Raw genomic sequence first — 8,816 nt, 5'->3', positions numbered from 1 at the left:
CCAGTGAAAGGCACAGCTTCACAAATTGGATGCTTCGAAGTGAAGCAGTGTTGGCGATTATCTTCGCTGCTTGTTCGCCTTCGTAATTTTGTAATGGATAACGCGTCTGACTTCGGATCCGAAAATTGTAGGTTCGAGTCCTATCTGGCTCGTGGGGGATGTATCATTTTAAACGTGGTCCGCCTTGACGCTCCCCAATGAAGTCCTTGTCGGGATGGCGCTTCTGCATTTAAAACTTGTGTCTGTTCTATTGTCCATTTCAAATTTCAGCTCACCGCAACGGACACTTCTGTCAGTCTCGGGTGTCTCCCTCTGTTGGACGGAAATGTGCATGAGCTCCTCAAAAGAGTTACAATTGTGGATGAGCAGAGGGATCTTGGTGTCCATGTGCACAGATCTCTGAAAGTTGCCACCCAGGTAAATAGTGCTGTGAGGAAGGCATATGGTGTACTGGGCTTTATTGGCAGAGGAATTGAGTTCCGGAGTCCTGAGGTCATGTTGCAGTTGTATAAGACTCTGGTGCGGCCACATCTGGAGTATTGTGTGCAGTTTTCGTCGCCATGCTATAGGAAGGATGTGGAGGCATTGGAACGAGTGCAGAGGAGGTTTACCAGGATGTTGCCTGGTATGGTAGGAAAATCGTATGAGGAAAGACTGAGGCACTTGGGGCTGTTCTCATTGGAGAAAAGAAGGTTTAGGGGAGATTTGATAGAGGTGTACAAGATGATTAGGGGTTTAGATAGGGTAGACACTGAGAACCTATTACCGCTATTGGAGTCAGCTGTTACAAGGGGACACAGCTTTAAATTAAGGGGTGGAAGGTATAGGACAGATGTTAGGGGTAGATTCTTTACACAGCGGGTTGTGAGTTCATGGAATGCCCTGCCAGTAGCAGTGGTGAAATCTCCCTCTTTATGGTCATTTAAGCGGGCATTGGATAGGCATTTGGAAGTTATTGGGCTAGTGCAGGTTAGTTAGGATTCGGTCGGCGCAACATTGTGGGCCGAAGGGCCTGTACTGCGCTGTATTTTTCTATGTTCTATGTTCTATGTTCTAATTCGTTGTGAAAGTGTCATACTTCTGCCCCATTATTGTGCCATTTAAGAACACAGGATAACCTCATTGACATTTGCCCTGGAAACATTAGAACACACAAGACTTTGAGCCAACGTTGGAAACTGCGACTTGAATTGATGGCTCTCTGAATATCCGCAATGCACAATGGGCAGAATGGCCTTTTCCCACTTTGTAAATCTTCGAAGACAAGTTGAAAATAATCTGCAACGAAAATGTTCAGAAAGGGTGTTTTATTTCGACCAAATACGATAGTATCTATCGCCTTGTCTTGTTATTTACATGTGAAGTTTCGTTCCTCAAAGCACCGTGGCACGGATCCTATTCCCGCTCACGGAACGGTTGTCTTGTTCAGCAAACATATTGGTGAACCAGGACTTCTGCAGATTTTCCGATGCAAGCAGGTCATTGGTTTTGTCCAAAACATGATGAAGGTTAGCATAAAACAAACAGCTGCAGTTGCTGGAAATCTGAGCCAAAAACGAAAATTGTTTGCGGAACACATCAAGCCTGGCAACAGAAACGTCGACTTTCCTGCTCCTCGGATGCTGCCTGACCGACTGTGCTTTTCCAGCATCACTCTGATCTAAAATCTGGTTACCAGCATCTGCAGTCCTCACTTTTACCTAGTTTCTTCAGTGTCGCTGGTTCCCAATTCAACAACTCTATCTCTAGCGGTTTCATGTCTGTCCCTCCACGCTGAGGATTTGAAGAGGGAAGAAAAGTAACTCACCCCATCCATCTCTGGGGTAATTGGGGACTGAAAGAGAATCTTCTCACATTGAAATATATCTACATGCGACTTAATCTTTGTCTTTTATTGGGATCCATCTCTTTCATTGTAACCATCAGGAAAGACCATTTCGTTCGCCAGAATATGTCACTAACTTTTGTTTGTTTCATGTCCAAGAACACTTAGATGAATAGCTCGCTTGATAAGCTCTGTTGGTCACGTTCGCAAAGAGATCTAGCAAATTGCCAAGTGTGATTTTCCTTTCAATAAATAATTTCGACTAAGTTTGGCTGCAAATATCTTTTCCTAACTTTGTGCTTTTGTTCTTTTACATTGGTGTCTAGCACCTTCCAAATGACAGCAAAGGTATGAAAGAAGATGGAAGCCTTGAGCCCATCACGTCAGCAACAGCTTTCAATGAGATGAGCAGACTCGTCCGTAGTCATGGCCGAGTGGTTAAGGCGATGGATTAGAAATCCATTGGGGTTTCCCCACGTAGGTTCAAATCCTGCTGACTACGTTCTGAATGCCTTCCTATTGGAGCAATTTTCGCTCAAAGTTCAGGAAACCGACTTTGCAAACCAGGCCGGTCATTTCATGAGACTTGGGAAACTCGAGTTCTGCATCAGAAATGTTCCACATTTAAAACGTTATATCTGTTTCTCTTTCCAGATACACTGCTCGTCACATCGGGTTTCTGCAGATGTTATTGAACGTCCTGAGCAGAAGTGCTGCTTTTCATTAGACTCCTTTAATCCCAGTCCTCTGTTCACTGACTCTGATCAGTGGCAACACTTCTTCCTGTACGTCAAGGTGCTCATTCCCCACCGCTCCTTCTCCCATCATTACAAACAACCGCAGGAAATTGCCACTTAACCATCTTTGTTCCAAAGTGAAACTCACCAGCCTCGGGAATGTCTCCACCAAACGGGACTTCTCATGCCTGGACATGGTGCAAGCCAGAGAATTGTGAAGAGATACTGTGAAAATATTGTCAATTGCCAGTTGGAAATATGTTTAGGAAGCAAACCATATAATCTAGGACCCAGCTTTGGAAATCTTCAGAAACTCTTTGGGAAATGGAATCAGAGGAGAATGAAGAAGTGTGAAATCTCGGACCGAGTAGAGGACGGGACATTGACTCTGATGTTCTCGGGACAGGAACTCACCTGAGACATTGAAAGAATTCTCGCTCCCGTACGTGAGGAATACAAACTTCATCTGGATTCTGGGACAATGAAACACTCTGGAACACTCAAGACAATATCCAAATATTGACTGGGATCACTGCAGTACGACTACTATAGATGGGTCAGATTCTGTCCAGTGTGTGCAGGAGGGCTTCTTGACACAGTATGTAGACAGTCCTTCAAGGGACGAAGCCATTTTAGATTTAGTAGTGGGGAACGAACCTGGCCAGGTTTTAGATTTGGAAGTAGGTGAGCACTTTGCAATGAGGAGCTTATTACGATGCAATGAGGTAGAATTTCGGAAGCGTAGAATGGTGTAGGAAACTGCAGGGGCTGAGCACATTAAAAATGTGGAGCTTATTCAAGGAAAAGCTCCTGTGTGTCCTAGATAAGTATGTACCTGTCAGGCAGGGAGGAAGATATAGAACGCGTGAGCTGTGGTTTACTAAGGAAGAGGAATCCCTGATCAAGAAGAACAAGAAGTCTTCTGTTAGGACAAAATGTGAAAACTCAGTTGGAGCGCTCGAGGGTTACTACGATGCCAGAAAAGACCTAAAAAGAGAGCTGAGAAGAGCCAGGAGGAGACATGAGAAGTTGTTGGCGGATAGGATCAGGGTTAACCTAAGGCTTTCCATAGGTTTACCTAAGACTTTCCATAGGTGTGTCAGGAATAAAAGAATGACGAGAGTTAGCTTTGGGACAGTCAAGGATAATAGCCGGTTGTTGTGTGTGGAGTCAGAGGAGATAGGGGAAGCACTAAGTAAACAGTTTTCGACAGTATATGTTACAGAAATTGAAAATGTTGGCGAGGCTGATACAGAGATAATTGCGTCTAGACTTAGAAGAGATTGAGGTTCACAAGGAAGAGTTATTGGAAATACTGCAGAGTGTGAAAATAGAGTGTGAAAAAAATCCCTGCGCTGGATGGGATCTATCTGATGTTGTTTAGCAAATGCTCTGCAGGAAGGTACAAATCAAGCTGATGCTCACAACGGCTCGTTTTGAGCCGCTAATTGGCAGTGAAGTGGCGGCGTCAATAAAAGCTGTCACGCATCTCGTCTTATTCCACACCCTGAGCTCGAAATGACCCGAGGTCTCTCGCTGAGTTTCTGCAGGGTCTTGCTTGGACGACACCATGACACTTTTTCACTGGAGCTGATCATGAAATCGCGTCGTGACTGTGAATAAAACGATGGAAACTTCCAGCAGAGAAGGAGCCGACCCTGAAGCAGGCAGCTGAGGACAAATGTTTCTCCTTTGCCAGTGAAAGGCACTGCTTCACAAATTGGATGCTTCGAAGTGAAGCAGTGTTGGCGATTATCTTCGCTCCTTGTTCACCTTTGTAATTCTGAGTCCGTGATAGTCAATGACATTACATATCGACATGCGGCCGGCACAGGACGTGTCGTTTGGGCCAGTGGCGTAATGGATAACGCGTCTGACTTCGGATCAGAAAATTGTAGGTTCGAGTCCTACCTGGCTCGCTTTAAATGTGGTCCGCCTTGACGCTCCCCGATGAAGTCCTTGTCGGGATGGCGCTTCTGCATTTACAACTTATGTCTGTTCTATTGTCCATTTCAAATTTCAGCTCACCACAACGGACACTTCTGTCAGTCTCGGGAGTCTCCCTCCGTTGGACGGAAATGAGCATGAGCTCCTCAAAAGAGTTACAATTCGTTGTGAAAATGTCATACTTCTGCCCCATTATTGTGCCATTTAAGAACACAGGATAACCTCATTGACATTTGCCCTGGAAACATTAGAACACACAAGACTTTGAGTCAAAGTTGGAAACTGCGACTTGAATAGATGGCTTTCCGATTAGCCGCAATGCACAATGGGCAGAATGGCCTTTTCCCACTTTGTAAATCTTCGAAGACAAGTTGAAAATAATCTGCAACGAAAATGTTCAGAAAGGGTGTTTTATTTCGACCAAATACGATAGTATCTATCGCCTTGTCTTCTTATTTACATGTGAAGTTTCGTTCCTCAAAGCACCGTGGCCCGGATCCTATTCCCGCTCACGGAACGGTTGTCTTGTTCAGCAAACATATTGGTGAACCAGGACTTCTGCGGATTTTCCGATGCAAGCAGTTCATTGGTTTTGTCCAAAACATGATGAAGGTTAGCATAAAACAAACAGCTGCAGTTGCTGGAAATCTGAGCCAAAAACGAAAATTGTTTGCGAAACACAGCCAGCCTGGCAACAGAAACGTCGACTTTCCTGCTCCTCGGATGCTGCCTGACCGACTGTGCTTTTCCAGCATCACTCTGATCTAAAATCTGGTTACCAGCATCTGCAGTCCTCACTTTTACCTAGTTTCTTCTGTGTCGCTGGTTCCCAATTCAACAACTCCACCTCTAGCGGTTTCATGTCTGTTCCTCCACGCTGAGGAGTTGAAGAGGGAAGAAAAGTAACTCACCCCATCCATCTCTGGGGTAATTGGGGACTGAAAGAGAATCTTATCACATTGAAATATATCTACATGCGACTTAATCTTTGTCTTTTATTGGGAACCATCTCTTTCATTGTAACCATCAGGAAAGACCATTTCATTCGCCAGAATATGTCACTAACGTTTGTTTGTTTCATGTCCAAGAACACTTAGATGAATAGCTCCCTTGATAAGCTCTGTTGGTCATGTTCACAAAGAGATCTAGCAAATTGCCAAGTGTGATTTTCCTTTCAATAAATAATTTCGACTAAGTTTGGCTGCAAATATCTTTTCCTAACTTTGAGCTTTTGTTCTTTTACATTGGTGTCTAGCACCTTCCAAATGACAGCAAAGGTATGAAAGAAGATGGAAGCCTTGAGCCCATCACGTCAGCAACAGCTTTCAATGAGATGAGCAGGCTCGTCTGTAGTCATGGCCGAGTGGTTAAGGCGATGGATTAAAAATCCATTGGGGTTTCCCCACGTAGGTTCGAATCCTGCTGACTACGTTCTGAATGCCTTCCTATTGGAGCAATTTTCGCTCAAAGTTCAGGAAACCTACTTTGCAAACCAGGCCGGTCATTTCATGAGACTTGGGAAACTCGAGTTCGTCATCAGAAATGTTCCACATTTAAAACGTTATCTCTGTTTCTCTTTCCAGATACACTGCTCGTCAGTGTCAGGAATAAAAGAATGACGAGAGTTAGCTTTGGGACAGTTAAGGATAATAGCCGGTTGTTGTGTGTGGAGTCAGAGGAGATCGGGGAAGCACTAAGTAAACAGTTTTCGACAGTATATGCTACAGAAATTGAAAATGTTGGCGAGGCTGATACAGAGATAATTGCGTCTAGACTTAGAAGAGACTGAGGTTCACAAGGAAGAGTTATTAGAAATACTGCAGAGTGTGAAAATAGAGTGTGAAAAAATCCCTGCGCCGGATGGGATCTATCTGATGTTGTTTAGCAAATGCTCTGCAGGAAGGTACAAATCAAGCTGATGCTCACAACGGCTCGTTTTGAGCCGCTAATTGGCAGTGAAGTGGCGGCGTCAATAAAAGCTGTCACGCATCTCGTCTTATTCCACACCCTGAGCTCGAAATGACCCGAGGTCTCTCGCTGAGTTTCTGCAGGGTCTTGCTTGGACGACACCATGACACTTTTTCACTGGAGTTGATCATGAAATCGCGTCGTGACTGTGAATAAAACGATGGAAACTTCCAGCAGAGAAGGAGCCGACCCTGAAGCAGGCAGCTGAGGGCAAATGTTTCTCCTTTGCCAGTGAAAGGCACAGCTTCACAAATTGGATGCTTCGAAGTGAAGCAGTGTTGGCGATTATCTTCGCGGCTTGTTCACCTTTGTAATTCTGATTCCGTGTTAGTCAATGACATTACATATCGACATGCGGCCGGCACTGGACGTGTCGTTTGGGCCGGTGGCGTAATGGATAACGCGTCTGGCTTCGGGTGAGGAAATTGTAGGTTCGAGTCCTACCTGGCTCGTGGGGGACGTCTCGCTTTAAATGTGGTCCGCCTTGACGCTCCCCAATGAAGTCCTTGTCGGGATGGCGCTTCTGCATTTAAAACTTGTGTCTGTTCTATTGTCCATTTCAAATTTCAGCTCACCACAACGGACACTTCTGTCAGTCTCGCTCTCCCTCTGTTGGACGGAAATGAGCATGAGCTCCTCAAAAGAGTTACAATTCGTTGTGAAAATGTCATACTTCTGCCCCATTATTGTGCCATTTAAGAACACCGGATAACCTCATTGACATTTGCCCTGGAAACATTAGAACACACAAGACTTTGAGCCAAAGTTGGAAACTGCGACTTGATGGTTCTCTGATTAGCCGCAATGCACAATGGGCAGAATGGCCTTTTCCCACTTTGTAAATCTTCGAAGACAAGTTGAAAATAATCTGCAACGAAAATGTTCAGAAAGGGTGTTTTATTTCGACCAAATACGATAGTATCTATCGCCTTGTCTTGTTATTTACATGTGAGGTTTCGTTCCTCAAAGCACCGTGGCCCGGATCCTATTCCCGCTCACGGAACGGTTGTCTTGTTCAGCAAACATATTGGTGAACCAGGACTTCTGCAGATTTTCCGATGCAAGCAGGTCATTGGTTTTGTCCAAAACATGATGAAGGTTAGCTGCAGTTGCTGGAAATCTGAGCCAAAAACGAAAATTGTTTGCGAAACACAGCCAGACTGGCAACAGAAACGTCGACTTTCCTGCTCCTCGGATGCTGCCTGACCGACTGTGCTTTTCCAGCATCACTCTGATCTAAAATCTGGTTACCAGCATCTGCAGTCCTCACTTTTATCTAGTTTCTTCAGTGTCGCTGGTTCCCAATTCAACAACTCTATCTCTAGCGGTTTCATGTCTGTTCCTCCACGCTGAGGAGTTGAAGAGTGAAGAAAAGTAACTCACCCCATCCATCTCTGGGGTAATTGGGGACTGAAAGAGAATCTTATCACATTGAAATATATCTACATGCGACTTAATCTTTGTCTTTTATTGGGATCCATCTCTTTCATTGTAACCATCAGGAAAGACCATTTCGTTCGCCAGAATATGTCACTAACTTGTTTGTTTCATGTCCAAGAACACTTAGATGATTAGCTCTCTTGATAAGCTCTGTTGGTCATGTTCGCAAAGAGATCTAGCAAATTGCCAAGTGTGATTTTCCTTTCAATAAATAATTTTGACTAAGTTTGGCTGCAAATATCTTTTCCTAACTTTGTGCTTTTCTTCTTTTACATTGGTGTCTAGCACCTTCCAAATGACAGCAAAGGTATGAAAGAAGATGGAAGCCTTGAGCCCATCACGTCAGCAACAGCTTTCAATGAGATGAGCCGGCTTGTCTGTTGTCATGGCCGAGTGGTTAAGGCGATGCATTAAAAGTCCATTGGGGTTTCCCCACGTAGGTTCGAATCCTGCTGACTACGTTCTGAATGCCTTCCTATTGGAGCAATTTTCGCTCAAAGTTCAGGAAACCTACTTTGCAAACCAGGCCGGTCATTTCATGAGACTTGGGAAACTCGAGTTCTTCATCAGAAATGTTCCACATTTAAAACGTTATCTCTGTTTCTCTTTCCAGATACACTGCTCGTCACATCGGGTTTCTGCAGTTGTTATTGAACGTCCTGAGCAGAAGTGCTGCTTTTCATTAGACTCCTTTAATCCCAGTCCTCTGTTCACTGACTCTGATCAGTGGCAACACTTCTTCCTGTACGTCAAGGTGCTCATTCCCCACCGCTCCTTCTCCCATCATTACAAACAACCGCAGGAAATTGCCACTTAACCATCTTTGTTCCAAAGTGAAACTCACCAGCCTCGGGAATGTCTCCACCAAACGGGACTTCTCATGCCTGGACATGGTGCAA

General features: G+C 44.6%; 4 non-coding genes across 4 annotated transcripts; all 4 read left to right on the top strand.

The window, feature by feature from the left end:
* Nucleotides 1-2,245: 2,245 nt before the first annotated feature.
* On the top strand, nt 2,246-2,327 carry trnas-aga (transfer RNA serine (anticodon AGA)). The gene has a single exon. It is a non-coding gene; the product is annotated as a tRNA-Ser (tRNA).
* A 2,081-nt stretch (nt 2,328-4,408) lies between these two features.
* Nucleotides 4,409-4,481, top strand: trnar-ucg (transfer RNA arginine (anticodon UCG)). The gene has a single exon. It is a non-coding gene; the product is annotated as a tRNA-Arg (tRNA).
* A 1,377-nt stretch (nt 4,482-5,858) lies between these two features.
* On the top strand, nt 5,859-5,940 carry trnaf-aaa (transfer RNA phenylalanine (anticodon AAA)). Its single transcript has one exon. It is a non-coding gene; the product is annotated as a tRNA-Phe (tRNA).
* A 2,356-nt stretch (nt 5,941-8,296) lies between these two features.
* Nucleotides 8,297-8,378, top strand: trnaf-aaa (transfer RNA phenylalanine (anticodon AAA)). The gene has a single exon. It is a non-coding gene; the product is annotated as a tRNA-Phe (tRNA).
* Nucleotides 8,379-8,816: the final 438 nt, after the last annotated feature.

The sequence above is a fragment of the Hemiscyllium ocellatum genome, chromosome 46, assembly GCF_020745735.1.
Source record: "Hemiscyllium ocellatum isolate sHemOce1 chromosome 46, sHemOce1.pat.X.cur, whole genome shotgun sequence".
In the NCBI taxonomy this organism is placed as follows: Eukaryota; Metazoa; Chordata; class Chondrichthyes; order Orectolobiformes; family Hemiscylliidae; genus Hemiscyllium; species Hemiscyllium ocellatum.
This window is presented reverse-complemented; position numbering and strand designations above follow the sequence as displayed.